The sequence below is a fragment of the Acomys minous genome, assembly GCF_964271855.1.
Source record: "Acomys minous genome assembly, chromosome: 1".
In the NCBI taxonomy this organism is placed as follows: Eukaryota; Metazoa; Chordata; class Mammalia; order Rodentia; family Muridae; genus Acomys; species Acomys minous.
The window spans coordinates 26,003,637-26,024,044 of NC_140483.1; the positions used below are offsets into that span (position 1 = coordinate 26,003,637).

General features: G+C 44.2%; 2 long non-coding RNA genes across 6 annotated transcripts in view; both read right to left on the bottom strand.

Annotated features, from left to right (window-relative positions):
* LOC311596124 overlaps positions 1 to 20,408 on the bottom strand; it is a 96,427-nt gene that overhangs the window by 8,468 nt on the left and 67,551 nt on the right. The gene's annotated exons all lie outside the window — the stretch shown is intronic.
* LOC311596147 lies at positions 12,337 to 19,530 on the bottom strand. Its single transcript, XR_014778732.1, has 4 exons — positions 19,307 to 19,530; positions 18,831 to 18,925; positions 16,214 to 16,382; positions 12,337 to 13,318 (listed from the first exon to the last, which is right to left on the bottom strand). It is a non-coding gene; the product is annotated as an uncharacterized lncRNA (long non-coding RNA).

Sequence of the window (20,408 nt, forward strand, 5' to 3'; positions counted from 1 at the left end):
AAAGGGCTGAGCATGCTGGCACTGTCTATCTAGACTTAGAGGACGGTTAAGCAGGCTTGTCTGGCTGAGATAAAACCCTGTGATGAGGAAAAATGGGAAATTAGATTCCAATGCCAAGACAAATAATCTTCTTCGCCCCCCCCCTTTTTCTTAATAAAAAGAACCCGCCTGAGTTACCTATTTTTAAGAGGCCCCATTAAATCCGTGTCCTGAACAGGAAATGTGCACTTATGTTGAGAATGTGCAGCATTACAATAATTCAGCTGCCACCGTTTACTCTGTAGGAGCCCCGAGTTAACTCCTAGCTAGCCGAGGTCCGCCCCTTCAGTTTGCAGGTTGCCCGTTTCCCGCTTCAGGTGGAGTGTGCAGCAGCCACAGTGTAACCTCTGTGCTGACCCCCCCTGCTTCCCTCAAAAGCAAAGCAGAGGCAGTTCCTAGCTTCAAAGGAAGTTCATCTCTTGTCCACCACTGCCTGCACTGCTTCCATTTCTTAGAGGCTGTACTTCCGCTAAGCTCTAGATCTCTGTAGTCCTTAGTACACATGGTGTGTGTGTGTTTGTGTGTGTGTGTGTGTGTGTGTGTGTGTGTGTGTGTTGCACACATGTGTGGAGTACATGTCTATGCACAAGTGTGCGCATGGATGTGTTGTGTTGAGGCCAGAGAAGGATATCAAGTGTTCTCTCCTTCCCTCCCTCCCTCCCTCCATCCATCTACCTATCTATCTATCTATCTATCTATCTATCATCTATCTATCTATCTATCTATCTATCTATCATCTATCTATCATCTATCTATCATCTATCTATCTATCTATCTATCTATCATCTATCTATCTATATCTCTATATCTATATCTTCTCTCCCTCCTCAGGTCTCTCGCTGAAGCTGCAGCTTGTTTTTAGGCTAACCTGGTGACTACAAGCCCCAGGGATCCTAATGTCCCTTCTTACCCTCCAGTGTTGGGGTTACTGAAGGACAGTGGAGATTTGAACCCGGGTCCTATGCTTACACAGAACGCGCCCTAACCCATGAAGCTCTCCGGAAGACTAGAACAGACGGGAGTGCCAAGCCACTAACTCATTTGCCTTTGGAGGCTAAATAGCTCAGGTTCGTGTTCCTCCTTTAGTATAAGGTTAGACCAATAGCTGCTCTCCCCTTGGTGACGAAGAGTTGGCTCTATCTGCCGGCAACTTCTTTTGCACCTCCCTCCAACATGTCACTTCTTGTCTAATAGAAGAGCTGTAAGCCTCACCAACATGGAGCAGTCCAACTCGCCCCTCCAAGCCTGTCTTGGTCCAGCCTCTGAAGAGTCTCCAAAGAGCCCAGTCTGGAAAGCCCCCGTGCCAAGCCATGTGTCTCCTATCATTTCAGTAATCCCCAGATCCCACCCTCTCTGTGGTTCCTCATGACTTCAGGGAAGAACAAACCCTTCCCCTCATCACATCCTGTCTCCTCACGAAAGGTTTCTGGCCCCCTTCCCTGATACCACCCAAACCCTGACTCGGGTTCTGCAGTCTCTCCTCACCCCTAAACATGTGTGTCCTTGAACTGTACTGATTACAAATAGCCTACGTTTTCACTCATCTGTGCTGTTGTAAACCCTTTCTGTCAGCACAAACAACCTTGGGCTTGTTAGGATCAAGGAAGTAGCCTTGGTTGAGGTTTTCTTCAGTGAACTGAGACAAGACTATGAGAAACAATCATTTGCTCACAGCATTTGCTCCCTCCCCTGGCCCCTCCCCCACCCCCCACGCCCCCACCCCCCTACCCTCCACCCCTGCCCACAAGCGCTCAAGCCCTTGTATAACCTGGCATGGCGTTTGCATGCAGCCTATGTGCACCTCTGAACTATTCGGTGAGACCTAATAAATAGAAATCTCATGTAAACAGTTAGTTGTGCTGTAGTGACTGGAGAGTAACTGCCATGGAAAACCCTGTGTGTGTTTGGTGTAGATGCAGGGTCTTCTCAGCAGCGTAAACACGTTTATGTGGGTCACATGTTTTGTTTGCACCGCAGTAGGTTAAATCTGTGGAGTAGAGCCCTGAGAAGCCTACTGTGTTTCCTTGCACAGACAATGTGAATGTCAAGATGGAGACACTAACCGTAACAGCCAACGTTTCTACAGCATCTAAGAAGCACTTATGGCCAGGCATGGTGGCGCATGCGTTTAATCCTAGCACTCGGGAGGCAGAGGCAGAAGCTGGAGGATCGCTGTGAGTTCGAGGCCAGCCTGGTTTACAAAGCAAGTCCAGGATGGCCAAGGCTACTAGGCTACACAGAGAAACCCTGTCTTGAAAAACAAAAACAAAAAGAAGAAGAAGAAGAAGAAGGAGAAGGAGAAGGAGAAGGAGAAGAGGAAGAAGGAGAAGAAGAAGAAGCACTTATGTATCTACAGCCTTTTTTTTTTTTAACATCACCTTGGGACATCATATTTGCATCAACCTCTCTTGAAAAGGAAATGCAAGTTGAATGACATTGAATAGCTTGCTTTTGGCCAAGCAATAAATGGTGTCTGAGATTCATCTGGAAATAATTCCACGTAGATCTTTCGCCTGATACAATAAAATAAGATAAATCTCAGGTGAATCAAAAGGTTTAAATAAAATAAAAAACAAGAGGAGATAATTAAGGTCCGTGCAGCTTCATCTCTGGATACAAAAAGAGTTTTTAGCCATAAAAGAACATTGCAAGAAATCCCAAAAGAAAAAAACATATCATAAAATATAAACAATATAAAAATGTAAAAAAATTCTGCCCATCACCAAGCACAGGGAAACCGTCAGCAGCCTCAGAGGAAACTGATTGCCTTCCTCACTACAGATTTCACCGAAGCATATTGTTTAATCTCTCTACAGGATGAGTAGACATTACAAAAATGAAACAAGTGGAGAACTTGCAGAAAAGTAAACACATTTGTCTGCTTAACATGTTTATGTAAAAGTCAAAGATGTGCAAAATAAAACAAGGACGGGTGATTGTTAGCTGTCAACTGTGATGGCAATTCACAGTGCAGGTGACAGGACAATGAAGTGGGCGCTCATCACAGTGACAAATGCGAGCACCGGGAGAACCTTCTAGATTAGCTGAAAACTCCATACCAAGAGATTAAAAATACCCACACCAGTGGAGTAAATCCACTGTGGACCTGTCCCATGGGAACAATCAGATAGTCTCAGAGATGTCAGCATTCTGCTGTGGTGTTTAAACAGTAACGGTTTGAAGAGTTTCACATTCTAGGATACCCATGTTAAATAAAAATGCTTATAAATGGTTTTTATTTGGCTTGGGGCTTGAGGGTGTCTTGTGTATATACAGGTGGGTGGTATGTGTGTGCACACGTGTGTAGCGTGTATGCACGTGTGTACACATGCATGTGGAAGTCTTGAGGTTGGCCAGCTGTGTTGTTCACCATATACATTGAGGTGGAAACTCTCTTGGAACTGGGAACTTGCTATTGTGGCCTGTCTGGCTAGCCAGGTTATTCTCAGGGTTCCTGTCTGTGACTCTCACATGCTAGGATTGTGGACAGGCCACAATGTCTACCCAGCCTTTCATGTAGGTTCCGAGGATGTGAACTCGAGTCCCCACACTTAAATAATTTCCCTTGTTCCGTGTGAGGTTTTTGCTTCCTTGGCCTTGACAAAGTAAGTTCCTAGCTTCCCTTGAATTCTGAGGTGACACAGGAAGGAAGGGAAGCTGGGTTGGGTAGAAGGAGTTAACGTTCTTGGCTCATGCTGGGCAGAAGGAGGGGCTGTGCAGCATTAACTCATCTGTGACTTTTGATGCTACCATCAATCTGCATTCTACTTAACATAAAGTGGAGAATCAAGTCCATTGCCACACATCTAGTGAGAACTAGGCAAAACCCATATTCCACATCTGCTCTCTGCCCTCAATCAAAATATAGCCAAATTGTGTGGCTCAGTAAATTTTAGGGAAACATAATCAGAATGCTGCTTTATACAATACAGAGTATGTCAAAAGTGTGCTATGTTACAACAGTGACATTGTCAAGGTATTTTATTATTATTATTATTATTATTATTATTATTATTATTATTATTGTTATTATATTGTTATTGTTATTATTATTACTACTATTATTACCCATAGAAGCAATAGACAGGACTAATGGTTTCAAAAGGGCTTTTCTCCCCCCCATTCTCAATATTCACTTACATATGCATAAACTGTTCTCATATTCTCTCTCTCTCTCTCTCTCCAAACACTATTGTCACATCTAAATAGCTCAGTAATTCATGTGCTTATTCTAATTCCATAGAAAACAGAGGTCTTTGAAGAGTTCCCACCCGACCACCTCTCTCAGAACTACTGATAAGGAGAGAGGCGTTCACGCACAGCATTGTTCACCAGCAGAGGATTGGTAACAATCCAAGCACCAATGTACAGAGAGACTTAATAAAACCAGTGCGGCAGAACGGAACAGCAAGCAACCACAAACAGAATTCTGGGCCTTGCTCCACGTACTGTGGTGGGTCCCCAGACTGAAATCTCCTCCCTCATGCCTGTCATAGAGCAGTCCTTCCTAGTGACCCTTCTTCCTCCATGTCCCCAACCTCTAAATGTTAAAAGGACCCAGGAGACAGTCCCTGGATAGAGTCTCTTTACACTCCTGCTCTTCCTTCACACCGTGGTGATCCTCCAGGCCCACACACACTTAAACCATCCTCTGGTACCCAAGCCTCAACCTCCAGTCCAGAGTTAAGCCAGGTGCTCCAACCTAGACATTATTATGCTTCTGAAAGTTGGCGCTGAGATGTGACACAGGTGACCTGAGTTTTATACACCTGGATCAGAAAGAGCCCTTGTCTTGTTAAAGTAGCTTTTATTCTCCTGTCATAATTGTTTTGGAAGCTTACTGCCTCCATCTGCTAACCTAGGCCTAGTCCTAGAAGCTTCAAGCCTCTGTACAACCTAACCTAGGCCTAGAATGCTTTCAGCCTCTGAGACTTACTGCTGAATAAGCTCACCCTTTCTTGTTCCTTCTGAGCTCTGGCTGGCTGGTTCAACTCAGCTGTTCTGGCTCAAACTCCTCTCCAAGCTGGTTGATTCAAGCTGGTTTCTCTCAGTTTCTCACTGAATTGTTCTGCTTGGCCTCAAACTAACTCTAGGAATCTGTTCTAATCTTCTGGCTTCTTCTGATTCCCTGGCTTGTTCTGTCTTCACCTGTGTCTAGCTTGTTCTCTCTTCAATCTCTGTCTGTAAAATTCTCCTGGTTAAAAAAAATGCCTTTGACCCAATATATCTGACAGACATATTCGTGAGGCAGGAACTATTGAGGACTTGCTTACCATGCATTTGGAAACCTGCACTCCCGGCATACTACAGGTAATCAAGTTTATTCCTTCTCAAGTCTCTACGGAGTTGAAGACCAGGTAGCTTAGTTTTACAATAAAGCTTAGTTGTTTAGGGGTTAAGATGTTTTTATGTCTAGATAGATGTTTTAAGTTAATAATGACAAGATGTGATGGAGATTGATTTACATTCAGAATTTTAGATGCACCAAGACAGGAAAGACGTTTTCTTCAAGGCTGTCAAACACAAATAGCCAAAACACTAAGAATGCAACATTTATATAACTCCTGATTGTGTCATGGTTCTTCTTGCTATAGGTGGTTTATGGTATATAAGTGTAATAATATAAATATATATGTAAAAAATAAAAATGTTCATAAAAAAACTTAAAAACTTTATTAGAAAAAAATGCCTTTGAATTCCACGAACTGAACTGCCATGAACTCAACTCCACAGCACTGCCTCTCAACTCACTAATTCAACCCAACTGCCTGAACAGAACTGACTAGAACTCAGAGATCCGCATGCCTCTGTCTCATGAGGGCTGAGATTAAAGGTGTGTACCACCACACCTGGACCTAAGCTTTTCTTTTCCTGAAACTTGCTCTATACCAGGCTGGCCTTGAACTCAGAGATCTGCTTGTCTCTGTTTCCTGGGATTAAAGACATATCTATTTCCCAACCGGATCACACAGACCTAGAAGGTCTTTGGACTTCTTGCCAGAGCAGCCATATTCTGAATTAAAATTCCTCTACAAGGAGGAGCTTTTAATTAGCTAGTATTCCCTCTCCCAAATATTCAGTGCCTTTGTATCTCACTAAGAATCCAAGCCAAACTCCTTACCATGGCTGCTAGGCCTCATGAACTCTGTGCCCTATCTGCCTGTGTAACCTCTGCTCTCTGTCTCACTCTGCCTCAGCCACACTGTCTGCCTTCCTGCCCCACTAGCACCCAACCCCCAAGAAACCCATCCGAGGTAATTTTAACTGTCAACATAACCTAGGGTCATCAGAGGGGGAAACCTCAATTAAGGGCCTGCCCCGATCAGATTAGCATGCTTATGAGAGATGGAGAAGAGCCCAGCCCACAGTGGGCAGCGCCTTTCCCTGAGCACGTGGTCCTCAGCTGTAGAAGAAAGCTAGCTAATGATGAGCCCCGTGAGCAAACCATCAAGGAGCATGACTCCATGTCTGCTTCAAGTTCCTGCTCTGACTTCCATTCATCTACTATAACATGGTAGTAGAAGCCAGATAAGCCCCACCATCCCCTAAATTGCTTTTGGCTAGTGTTTCACCATAGCAACAGAAAGAAAACCAAAACAGAGCCCTTATGGATGCTCCTCTACCTGGGAAGGTTATCCACCGTGCCTCCTCTTTTGGGTCATCTCCTAGGCAGTCTTCCCTTTTCCACCTTGTCTAAACGCATCCCCCCCCAACCCCCGCCCCCACGTCTGCCCTCACGCGGCTGTTATTTTCCTTCAGCAGTTCTTCTCACTCAGTCATTATGTTATGTAATGATCATTTACTTGTTTGTTCTCTGATGCTGCCGCTAGAAAATGTTCGGGGGATCCGAGGGGGGGGGTGCAGGAGCGGGGAGGCTGATTCTTACTGCCGGTGCCCGGAACACTCAGTGCTGGGCTCTCAAGAGGCACCCAAATATTTTCAGAAGTTATTAATGAATATATGCGTTGTCATGGAACAGTTTCTAAAATATATTGCCACGTCTTGAAACAGTGGAGTGCAAAGGACGGCTAGAATACTTCTGGAAGCATAGGTGGAAATTGTCCACAGTGGCTGCTTCTGGAAAGGGAGATGAGTGGGCACATGGGAAACTTAATTTTCAGTGATAAGTTTTATAGTGTTTGAATTATTTCCATAAGCATGAATTGCCTTTTCAAGTTTAAAAAAAAAAGAAAGAAAGAAAGGAAAAAGGAAGAGAAAATCCTTCTGTCTGGTCCCTTGTGTTCTAATTGGCCCATCTGGTTGGCCACACTCATCTTGGTAATAAAGCTCTTTCATCTCCCTCACTGCCTACCCAGCCTCCTTAGCTTTCCCAGTTCTACAAAGGGGGACCACGCCACGTGGTAGGATTTGGGTTTTGTTTTGTTTGATTCTTCTCCCTCCCTCCCAAGGCTATGTGATTGCGATATTCTCATGGGCTCTAATGACAGTGTCTTCTGCTATGGAAAGGCACCTTTCCGTTCCCTTCCCAGTGAAGCTGAAAGCATGACTGTCCCCTAGCTACTGTTCCCTGATTTCTTCATGACCTCCTGAAGGCCAGTTCCAGACTGTGCTGCTCTCATCCTCATGGGCCATTAGCTTGAACAAAACCATTTGTAAAAGACAGCTGGGATAAGCATTTCAACAAGAGGTATAGGTGCTGTGTCCTGCCCCACTGCGTGCCCTGCCTGGCTCCACAGAACCTGAGATCTATGGGAGTCTTGTTCCACAGCAGGAAGCAGAAAACAGAGCACTTTCCTGAGATTGCTCAGCGAGGTTTCAAAAACCCTGAGACTAAAGCTCAGTTCTTAACTTCATGGTTGCATGGCTATTTCTGACTCCTTATGTTTTTAATAGCTACGTAATGTTCCATAGTGTAAATGTACCACAGTTTCTTTATCCAATCTTCTACTGAGGGACACTTAGTCTATTTCCATGTTCTGGCTATTATGAATAAGGCCACCATGAACATGGTAGAGCATATGTCCCAGTTGTGTGCTGGAGCTTCTTCTGGGTATATTCCAAGGAGTGGAATAGCTGAGTCTTGAGGAAGCCCTAATCCCAGTGTTCTGAGATAGTGCCAGATAGATTTCCAAAGTGGTTGTACTAGTTTGTAAAGAAATGCTCAACATCTTTAGTCATCAGAGAAATGCAAATCAAAACGACTCTGAGATTCCATCTTACACCCATTAGAACGGCTAAGATCAAAAATTCAAGCGACACCACATGCTGGCAAGGATGTGGAGAGAGAGGAACACTCCTTCATTGCTGGTGGGAATACAAACTGTTGGTCTTCTTGTGGAGCTCTTGTCACCTCCAGGTCCTTTTCTTCTCTCCCCCCCCCCCATGTTCCCATTACACTCCCTGTGCTTCACCCAGTGTTTGGCTGTGAGTCTCAGCATGTTTCAAGGTGCTGCTGCATAGAGCCTCTCAGAGGACAGCTCTGCTAGGCTCCTGTCAAGCATGCTTTTCCGGGTCTGTGTTACCTCACTAAAAATGATCTTTTCTAGTTCCATCCATTTGCCTGTAAATTGCATTATTTCTTTGTCTTTAATAGTTGAGCAATATTCCATCGTGTAAATGTACCACAGTTTTTAAATCCATTCTTTGGCTGAGGGACATCTAGGTTGTTTCCAGTTTCTGGCTATTATGAACAAATGTCCTTATTGTATGGTAGAGTATCTTTCAGGTATATGCCCAGGGGTGGTATACCTGGGACGTGAGGTAGAATTATTCCCAGTTTTCTGAGAAAGCGCCAGATTGATTTCCAAAGTGATTGTATAAGTTTGTACTCCCATCTGCAATGGAGGGGCCCCTTTATCCACATCCTTACCAGCAAGTGCTGTCACTTGAGTTTTTGATCTTAGCCATTCCAATGGGTGTAAGATGGAATCTCAGCGTCATTTTGATTTGCATTTCCCTGATGACTAAGGACATCGAACATTTCTTTAAGTGCTTCTTGGCCATTTGAGAAGCACCAACCAAGGACCTGGCATGGACTGGATGTAGGCCCCCTACAAAGATGTAGCCAATGGGCAGCTCAGGCTTCATGTGGGTCCTCTAGTAATGGAAGCCGAGGTTGTTTGGCATTGACTTTCTTGCCAGCTTTTCAATTACTTCCCCCTAGAGGGACTGCCTTGCTAGGCCACAGGGGAAGAGGACACATTCAGTCCTGATGTGACTTGATGAGCTGGGGTGGATAGGAGGAGGAGATCCCTTTTTCTGAGGAATAGAGGATGGGGGACTGGGAGGTGAGGAGGGATGGGGCTACAACCAGGATGTTAAATAAATAAATAAATAAATAAATAAATAAATAAGCAAGGAAGGAAGGAAGGAAGGAAGGAAGGAAGCTTCAGGTAATTCTGTATAGAAGACTCCAAGAAGAGCTGGCATTTGAACTAGAGACAGAGTTTGAAGTAAGTCTTAAAATTAGAAACACATGGACCCAATAGAGTACAAAGACAGAGAACTCAGAGTATACAGAGAATGGTGAAGTATAGTTAATAAGGTCAAAGCAGCAATCAATCACCTTTGTAGCTAAACAATGAGATTGAGAAGGAGGGTCCAAATTGGAAAGGGCCTGCAGTAGTACAGCCTCGGGAGATAGGCTAGCATCCGTACACATGGCAACAGTGATCCGCTGAAGCCTGTGCACCCAGAAGCTTGCCTAGGGAAGGCTTTTCCTCCCCTCCCTGCCAACAGATGAATAGGTATCTAGGTCTAGGCAGATCTGGTGGCTCTGAATATTTAATTAAATGAATTTCCTAAACACAGAAAGTATGATACAATTTAATGTGTTGTTCTCCCTTTACTCTCTATGGCAACTACCTTAGTTATCTCAGAATGCTGAGCTCAAGCAAATAGCTCGCCTGCTTATCTTCAGAGGGAACAAGGGTTTTCTGAGTATTAAATGTACACTTTATAGGTAAAGCTTAGCAAAATGGCATTGAAATCCATATGCAGGCTATTCAGGGCGTAAGTACCTGCAATGGTAGGTAAGGGAAAAAAAAAACACTTAAAACGTTATGTTGGAGCACTGTTACTCAGAGAACAGAAAGTAGCAGCTAAAAACTGACCATTCCCGAGGTTCTTGACCACCAGTTGACGTCTTAGCATCTCTCTCCATTCCCAGAGAAAAGGTCATCTAGGCTGCTCTCTGGCCCTCCTGGCTCTTCATCTTTCACTCTGGTATGTTTCCTACCACCTAACACCAACATCACGACCCAGATCTATACCCGAGGCATGAATAACTTCTAAAGTATTTTTAAAAGCCATCCCTGAGCTGGGCATGGTAGCACACTATGATAGTCTCAGAACTTAGGAGCCTGAGGCAGGAGGAGCCCAGGTTTGAAATTAGTCTAGACTGTATAGTAAGGCCCTCTCTTTTAAAAATTTTTTTAATTTAAAAAAATGGGAAAACAAAAAAGTATCTACACACACACACACACAAAAAAAATATGCCAAGATTGGGGGGCAACTGAAAAACAAAACTCTCTCTAGAATCAAGACAAGGTGAAAGACTGACAAATTTACGGCAAGCACCCTGTGACCTAGTCAGTCATTTATTCAAACAATAGTCACAGGGCATCCAACACATAAACCCTGCCCTAGACCAACACTTGTAAGCACTAAGAGAAGTGGCAAATGGCCTTACCCTCAGCGAACTCCATCTCTTGACACCTACAGTTCTGTGCTGCATAAATTGTTCACAGGAAAAAAATAACTGAGATTCACAGAAGTTTATTCATTTCAAGACTAGAAATCTCACGCAGGGAAGATCTGAGGTAAGGCAAGAAAACAAAGAGGTGTGTGGACTGAGCCACTAGCTCAGGGAGCCAAGGTGAAGAGGACACGTGTCACAAGAGAAGTCTCTTCGTTTTCAGGGTCATTGACAAAAGAAGGAGAGAACATGAAGAGAGGAGGGGGACATGTTGGGAGTACTGGGGGGGGGGCAGAACTGCACGGAGAAGATGGGGGTACCAGGAGAGAGTGGGAAGGACGAATTAGAGGTGCATATGATCTAGATGTATTGTTTACATGCATGAAATTACTAAAGAATAAATAAAACATTTTTTAAGACTCCAAGGAGGTCCCCCACCTTCACAGAGCAGGTGGCAGAAGCCACTGTGATGAACAAATATGTGATGGAGAGATGGGAAAGATAAAAATAAAGCTGTATGTGCTCTGTGGAGAGAGGCAGAAGTGGGGACACAGTGGGTCACAAAGGTGGTGAGGTCCAGGCTGCTGTGAGTGGCCTGCATTGCCACCTAAGGCCGTGGTAATGTCCAAGATCCAGGCTGCCCCCTGGGGGCCAAGTCTGGATCCATGGGCCAACTGTGGCCTGTTCGTGGTCTGTGATGTTGCCGAAAGCCATGTGTGAGTCCATGTTCCATGCTCCTACCTACCGAAAAGAACAAGGAAGCTACTTTTGCAGTGGTTATCAATAATTGCAGACACAAAGTTGAGAAAAGGGGACACGGAAGGCTTCTGTAACAGCCCCTACCCCCAGTCCAATATCCCCCCCCCCCTAAAAAGTAGCAGACTAAGCAGGAAGCTGCCAAGAAAACTCTTAAAAAGTGTGATAAGGATGCAGAAGTTAGCTCTACACATTGATGGCTTCTGGCAGGGGTGGGGGGTGGGAAGAGTGTGTGGGGTAAGAGGTAGGAGGGCAGGGGTGGGGAGGGTGGTGCTGGAAGGGAAAGACTCAGTTCCATTTAAGGGTCAGCCCACTGAGATTTTGACCATGCTCCAGTGAGTACATAGATAACACAAACTGGACTTGGGGGGGGGGCGGGGGAGGCGGTTTGGTTGGTTGGTTTGGGTTGGGTTTTTGGGGGTGTGGAGCGATCACAAGGGTGGGGAGTGAGCTTGCAAGGACTAGAAAATGAGTGTGATTGGAATGCATTGTGTGAAATACCCAAAGAATCAATAGAAATATTATGCTGAAAGAAAAAGAAAAGAAAAGATACCAAGGAGGCCATGTGAACAGTGAGAACGTGTGCTACCACCACTCAAGACTCCCAGATCTGAGACTCAGTAACTGTAGGCAAGTTACTCAACCTTAGCAGGGGTTAATAGCCCTTCCTGCGAGAAGCTAGTGGGGAATTATATAAAAGATGGCATAAGTAAAGTACTCCATGCAGTGCCTGGCACCCAGGGAGTCAATAGAAGTGAGCTATGACGTGTCAAATGCAGTAAGCCCCAAAACAAAGTCATTATCTGCTCTTAAACTCATCTCCTCTGCACCTGCACTCTTCTGCACGGCCTCTACCCACTCACCAGCCTCAGTTCCTTCCTCCTCTGTCTCCACCATCACCCTCACAGCTAACACTCCTTGCTCAAAGATGCTGAGGCAAGACTTGTTTGTCTATGTATTTACTTGCTTTTTCTTGTAAAGGATGGGGTACTGTGTACGTGATCACATGGATGTGCGCCTGTGTAAGCAGGTACTTATACTACGTGTGTGCTTGTGGGGCCAGAGGTCCACATCAGGTACCTTCCTCAATCGTGCTCCTTGTTTTTAATATGTTAATTATTCTTTGAGAATTACAGCTGAGAATGGGGCTTGTGAGAGTCCCCCCACACACACACACACCCATGTTGAGGTTTTGACTAGCTTGACTTCGTGCAGTTCTTGAGCAGATGTCCACAACTGTTCTGATGTCTTGAGCGCAGCAGCCATGTCACACGCAGAAAACAGCATTTCACAGCACTTCCTGGCCCTCCATCGCATACATCCATTCCATCCTGTCTTCTGTGATATTCTATGAGCCTGGAGTCAGGCTGATAATAGATGTCTCATTTAGTTACTCAAAAGTCACATTCTCTGCAATTGTGAGCCTCTGTATTAACTGATGCAAAAAGAAATTCCTCTGATCAAGGTTGAGAATAGAGCAAGTCTATAAGTGTAATCATAAATATTTAGAGGGCAATGTGACACATAACCATTTGGTTAAATAATAGTAGGGCCCTTTCTGGGTTCTATGACCTCCCAAGCCATGGGCTTTGAGCAGATTTACAGTACCATACATGATTTTTTTTTCACTGTGGATCAGACCTCAAAGCAGTTAAGTTAGTTACCCTGTTAACAGTAGTGCCACTACTGCACCAGTGAGCACAACTTGCCTGGCACATCAGTGTTATAAGCACTCAGGGTCCAGCAGAGGTGAGACCAGTGATGTCTTCTCTTCCCTCAGAGGACTGAGTCACATCTCTGGCACTATGAAAGCTCAGCAGCAGAGAACAACGTTCTCTGTCAATTTGAGACAGATTTCTCTATGTCCTGCAACCAAAGCATGTGGCATCTTCAGCAATAGGGTCTTATTATCTCATTATGGTGCGCAACCAAAAGCAGTGACAATAGCCTGTGTTACTTTGGGGGCCTCTGCCACCTTATAAGCAATAACTTGTAGGGAGATATCCCATACGCAGAACTGAGAGTTTTGTTTAATACTGTGTCTTCTGGGAACAGCACTGTCAACTCATGCTGGGGACCCCCTACCAACCTTTTTTTTTTTTAAGTAACTTCCTTTTTTATTTCCCTACACTGTCATGGTTTTCTGTAAGGCTTTCCTATACATCCTTAGTTTTCATTAACTCTCCTCTATCCCTTCCTCTCCCCCACACTCTGCATGCACCCCCTTAAATTTTAGCCCCAGTGCCCCCCACTTATTTCATATGACAAGCATTATACGACTACCTCCCTGCATTAACATCATGTCCCCTTCCCCTTTCATGGGCTCTTTCTGGCTCCTTAAGTTTTACAGATAGTCCAAGTTAAACACAAAAATCTAAAAATTCATAGCTGGGAGCCACATAAGAGAGAGAACACACATCTATTGTCTTTGTGGGTCTGGGTTACCTCACTTGGTGAAGTGTTTTCCAGCTCCACCCATTTTCCTGTGAATTCCACAATTTCATTTTTATTTAACAACTGAATAAAATTCCATTGTGTGCATATACCATAATTTCATCCATTCATCAGGTGAAAGACATTCAGACTGATTCCATCTCTTAGTTCCTGCAAATAGCACAACTATGACCATGAAGTGTACGAGTGTCTCTTTGGTAGGATATGAAACCCTTTGGGTACACGTCCAGTAGTGATATAGTTGGGGCATATGGTAGTTTTAATTTTAGCTTCTTTTTTTTTTTTTTCAGAAGTCTCCACACTGATTTCCACAGAGGACACACCACTTTACACTCCCACCAGTAATTAATAAGGGTTCTCATTTCTCCACACCATCATCTATGCGGTAGGCTGGGCTCAAACTCGGAGATCTGTCTACCATCACTCTTAGCCAGTCATTGAGTCCCAGTTTATTAGCATCTGCGCTGGTTTTAACTCTTCTCTGCCTCCTGGTTTGGGATTGTCTTGTTCTTCTCCAGGAATTCAAATCAATAAACTACTTTAGGTCTCTATTTCTCTCTCTTTGTTTTTGTTTTTTCAAGACAGGTTCTCTGTGTGGCCCTGGCTGTACTCGAACTCAATCTTTAGACCAGGCTACCCAGGCTACTCAGAGATCCACCTGCTTCTTCCACTTCTCACTGGGATTAAAGATGCACCGCCTCACTCAGCTTATCTCCAATTCCTTAATGTAAGCACTCAAGAGTTATAAACCCTCCCCTTGAACTGTTTTCATTGTATCCCATAGGATTTGGTATGCTTTGGTTTTATTTTCATTTGATTCTAGAAAAATGTTTTTATTCCCTTTCTTGAGTCCATCAGGAATCCATTCATCATTTGTTACTATGCTGTTTAATGTACACGGCTGTGTGCGCTCTGGGGTTTTTTTTCTTGCCTTTGACTTGTAGTCATATCCCATTATGGTCAAATTGAACACCAGAACTTATTTCTACTTTCCTACATTTGATAAGTCATGCTTCATGTCCTAATATATGATCTATTTTAGAGAACGCTTCATGGGCTTCTGGTGGCGGGGGGGGGGGGGAGGGGGGAACCTGTATTCTACAGTGTTTATATGGAACATTCTGTAGATATAATTTAATTCAGACATTTCAATTTAATTTTTGTTGGGATGACCTGTCCAATGGTGGGAATATTGTAGCCATCCACTGTATTTTTTTCTGGGGCTAAAATGTGACTTTAGATCTGGTAGTATTTGTGTTTGGGGCATATATGCTTAGTAATGCCCTCTTGATGGATGTGTTTCTTTAATCAACAGGAAGGGACTATCTTTCTCATTAGCTTTGGTTTGAAGTCTATTTGTCAGATATTAGAACCATGACACCTGCTTGGTTCTTAGGTCCACCTGCTTGCCATGGTTGGTTCTATCACCCTGAGATCGTGCCTGTCTTTAGTGACGAGGCACATTTCCTGGAGGCAGCAAATGGATGGTTCCTGGTTTCTTAATGCAGTCTTCGAGACTGTGCCGTTGGATGGGGGAATTGAGACTTTTACTCGTCAGAGTTATTCTTCAAAGCTTTGTTCTGACTCCCGCCATTTTCTTCATTTTATTGTGTGGGGGTTTTCTTCCGCTTTTTCTGTCATTCTAGAATGGTTTGTTCCTTTCTGTGGCTTCATGGATGGATGGATTTTTTCCTCTTCAGGCTGTGTGATTCCTTTGAGTACCTTCTATAGAACTGGCTTAGCCCATACATTTCTTTAGTCTATTTTTATCATGGAAAGTTTTTCTTTTTCCTTCCATTGGGTCGTGTAGTTTCACTATAGTATTATAGACTGGCAGTTGCTATCTTTCAGAACTTGAAATGCATCAAGTCCTTATAGCTCTTAATATTTCAGTTGGATAATCTGTTGTTACTCTGGTGATGCCACTTTTATATATGACCTCATTTTCCCTATTGTCATTTTCAATATACTTTATTCTGTATATTTAGTGTTTAATTAGAACATGACATAAAAGTATTTTCTGGTTTTTCTGTGTAGTATCCTAAATGTCTAGTATGTGGGTTGACATCTCTTTTCCTAACCCTGAGAAATCTTTTGTATGATACCTTTAAAAATGTTTTCTGAAACAAACAAACAAACAAAGCCAGGCGAGGTGGACCACGTTCTTAACCCCAGCCCTCGGGAGGCAGAGGCAGACAGATCACTGTGAGTTTGAGACCAGACTGGTCTACAAAGCAAGTCTGGTACAGCCAGAGCTACACAGAAAAACCCCATCTCAAAAAACCAAATAAAAAATGTTTTCTGTACCTTTAGAAGGAGATTCTTCCACTGTGTAGCCTGTAGATCTGGTCTTTTCAGGATGTGTCGTGTTTATCTTAAGGTTCCCACTGGTAACTTATTCTTCTTCCGTCTTTGTCCTTGTGTTCAGTTCCTCCACTTCATCTTCCAGCTCAGAAACTCCATCTTCTCCTTGACTCTATAGAAGACACTTGCCACAGTTTTTTATTTGGTGTACTGTGCTTTTTATTTCCTGCATTTCAGAGTGGCTTTTCTTCAGGATTTCTCTGTGTGGAAGCCTTCTTTCATATATAACCTAGCACCCTCTTTACTTTGTTCAGCTGTCTGTGTCTGCACATACTTAAAATCTCTATTGTGAGTTCTCCGACATATCATTTAACTGACGCTCAGTAGATGCTGTTCTTTTAAGGTTAATAATTTTTGGAAGAGTTGTGCCGTCTTGGTTTTTTTTTTTTTCATGTTTCTAATGTTACTGTGTTGGTATTTATGCATCTGCTGTTATTTTGTTGCTTGGTTTATTTTTTTTTAATCAGCTATATTCCTTCAGTTGAAGTTGTTCAAATGTTGAAATGGGACTTGGATGAGCATATAATTGAGAAAATAATTCCTCAGTCTGGAGCTCAGGGTGTCTGTTATCAGCTCTAGATTATTCTCCGATTGGGAATATTAGCTGAGAGAGCAGCCACAGCTGCTTGCTGTCGCCTCTCTGCAAATGCTATAGTAGTTGATGGATAAACATGCCCTTCTTACTTTAAGAACTGCTGGAGGATAAACAACCAAGTATGGAGTAGACTCGGATTTTAGTGAACATGATTAGAAAGAAGAAGGAAAGTGGGGCGGGTAAGGATAAAGATAAAGTATTAGATGGGCTTTGAAAAGATATAAATTAAGGTGAGTAAAACAGAGGGGACGGGAAAGTTGGGATACTGTTAGGGTTCACAGATTTTAAAGTGTGTTTCATTTGTGAACGACTACAATTAAAGAAAAAGGAGAGAGTCAGGATGAAAGGAGAAAGACAATGAGAGAAGCGGCATATAAGATGTGCTGAATAAAGAGTAAAGAATGAATTACAGGGAGCTAGGTGGGGAAACAGTGGTCCCAAAACCTAACTGAGCAACATGCAAAACCACCACCACAACACAAAGAGCAAAACCAGCATGAGCCATGGGTGCCAGCATGAAAATTGAATAATAGAAAAATAAACAAAAGACCCTTGTGAGTTGGGTTGCTGGCACAGCTCTGCCCAATTGAAAGGAGGAGTTCTTAGATTTCCCTGACTCTACAAGGCTCCACATGCTGCTGTGTGAAGAAGAGGGAGTGGAAACCACTGGCTTTTGCAGCCCGTGTTCCTGGGGTTCTGGTATGTGGGGGAATTGGAGGTTCTAAGTCCTTCCCTGATAGTTTCCTTGGAGCCCTGAACTTCTCTGTCTCCACTTTATTTTTTGAGGCAGGCTCTCTCAGTAAATCTGGAACGAACCAGCTCACTTAAACTGGATAGCCAGAAAGACTCCAGGTGAGTTCCAGAACTCCAGTGGCACACGTCTGTTCCGGCCCCAGACCCCCTTATCTGATACTGAGGTTGCAGAGGTGGTGCCACTGCACCCAGCTTTCCCCAGGTCCTAAGGATCTGAACTTGGGGTCCTCACACTTGTGCATCAGGCACGGTGCTGTGAGCCACCTCTACAACCTAAACCAACACTAGATGAGCTTCTCTGAGAGGAGGGAAAGAAACCTCACATGACATCACTAGCATTATCTCCATTTTTGCACTTGAGGAAAACAAATTCTAAGAAACTTTCTTATTAAGAACTCAGCTATAGGATGCTGAGCATTGGGAAACACTGTGTGGATAAAATTGTATATGCTTCAACTTTATACTACATTGCTTTGTTGGGCCTGGGGAGTCTCCCTCCTAATTTTTATTGACTACCCCCTAGCCATCCCCTGCAGCAATGACTTGCTCTGCTTAGAACACTGATGCACAGTGGGTTATAGTTTAGGGCAAATTTGAGGAGCTTTGAAAGCCAGCTGGATGGGGAAAATGGTCAAGGAGGAAATCCAAAGCCTTGAGCAAACCGCATCAAGGAGGGGTGAGCACGTGGCCACGGAGGGGACAGGACAGCAGGCTAAGTGTGAGGGACAGAAGGACTGACGTGAGGGAGTGGGCGTGAGAAGGAAAGAAGTGCTGGATGCGACAGACACTACCTCACGCGGAACACACACTCCAGGCCTGGAACGCTTGGCTTAATAATTCTGTTACTAGGGCAACAGTAAAAGAGCCTAAAGAACAGTAAAGAACCTCAAAGAGAAGCCAGCATAGCCTGTGCACCGAAGTTTAGAGGCTCTGAGTTCAGAAAACAGGTGGAAGCAACTGGTCAAGTAATGAAGGGGGGGGGGCGGGGGCGCCTGGGACAAGGGCATTTCCTTGGCCTTTGCCCTCTAAAACATAGAAAGTAAAAATACCTGAAGCTGACTTGGCACCTCTTCTCTGAGTAAACAAACTGGTTTTTCCTCTTTAGTGTCTTCCCTCTACAAGAAAGCTAATTTACTGAGCAGTCTCCACGCTTACTCTAAGAACAGTTATGAGGTGGGGGCTGAGCACTAGGCGCAGTCAGTAGGTGCTCACCTAACAGGAAGCCCATCATCACATTAAACCCAGCTCTTCAGAAATGGTCAGAAATCCTGCAAAGCATTCTTCTGCAGGTGCAAGGCCAGCCTGAGCTACAGACAGGAAAAGAAAAACAAAGAAACAAACAAATAAAGAGAGAGATGGCTAGGCATATAACTCCGCGGGAGAATGCTTGCATAGCACAACTTTGATTATGCCAGGCTAGCCAGCCAGCAAGGCCCAGATGTCCACTTCTCTTTGCCTTCCCAGTGCTGTGCTTGTGGGCTTTTTTAATATGGGGTCTGAGGGCTAAACTCAGGTCCTCAAGCTCACATGACAAGTGCGTTACTGACTGAGCCACCCTCCACCCCCACCCCAACTCCCACCCCCACCCCCCACCTCCCCCCCTGGGCCAGCCATCTAACAACATTTACTCAGCTATCAAAATAAACACAGTAAGAAAGTAGGCCTCCTCTCCCAAAGTTGCAAAGCACCTGTGAATGTTGAGCCTTCAGGCTTAGAAACTGCGTAAGGAATGACTGAGGTTGACCATTCCGGGGAGTGAGATGCGGCTAGTTACTGCAACTCAATAACCTTTAGTATGGCTTACTCTTCCAAGGATTATGTAAGTGAGAGTGCTTGCCATAGTAGGGTCAAGCAGGGAAGGCCAAGCCTGATGCCACTTTCCTAAGGCAACCTGGAGTCATGGTTCCCTGAGGAAAAGAAGACTCAGAGAGAGAGAGAGAGAGAGAGAGAGAGAGAGAGAGAGAGAGAGAGAGAGAGAGAGAGAGAGAGAGAGGAGGGAGAGAGAGAGAGAGGGAGGAGAGAGAGAGGGAGGAGGGAGAGAGAGAGAGAGAGAGGAGGGAGAGAGAGAGAGAGAGGGAGGAGGGAGAGAGAGAAGGAGGAGGGAGAGAGAGAGAGAGAAGGAGGAGGGAGAGAGAGAGAGAGAGAGGGAGGAGGGAGGGAGAGAGAGAGAGAGAGAGAGAGAGAGAGAGAGAGAGAGAATGGTGTAAAAGAAAGGTGAAGAGGCTGGTAAGGTGGCTTACTGTGTAATGCCACTTGTCACCAAGGCTGATGACCTGAGTTCAGTTCCCAGGACCCACGTGGTGAGAAAGAATGCCTTCAAGTTGTCCTCTGTCTTCCATTTGCACCATGTGGCATGTGTATCCCCACACATATATATACACCATAAACATACATAAATTAAATGAATCAATTAAAAAGGTTTTCAAAAAGAGAGAGTAGGAAGTCAGTAGGAGCATTCTGAGAGGTCTGGAGGTCAGTCAATGACCGTCACTCATGGGAATAAGGCTGCCAGCACACATGACCCACACTTAATAAAGTGTCCCTAGGACGCCGACCTGTAGAGGTATACCACTGTGAATAGTAATATCACTTTGTAGACTTTTATGTCCTAATTTTATCTCATGAGCAATGTTCTAAGATCTAGGGAGGGTCTTGCTTATATTTTTTTAAATAGTTTTTTTTTAATTATATAGGTTGGCTTCCCCATCAATTAAATATTGCTTCAATTAGTACAATTGTCATTTCTCTCATTACACTAAGTGTTTGAAATTCTGCTTAAAGAAGGTCACT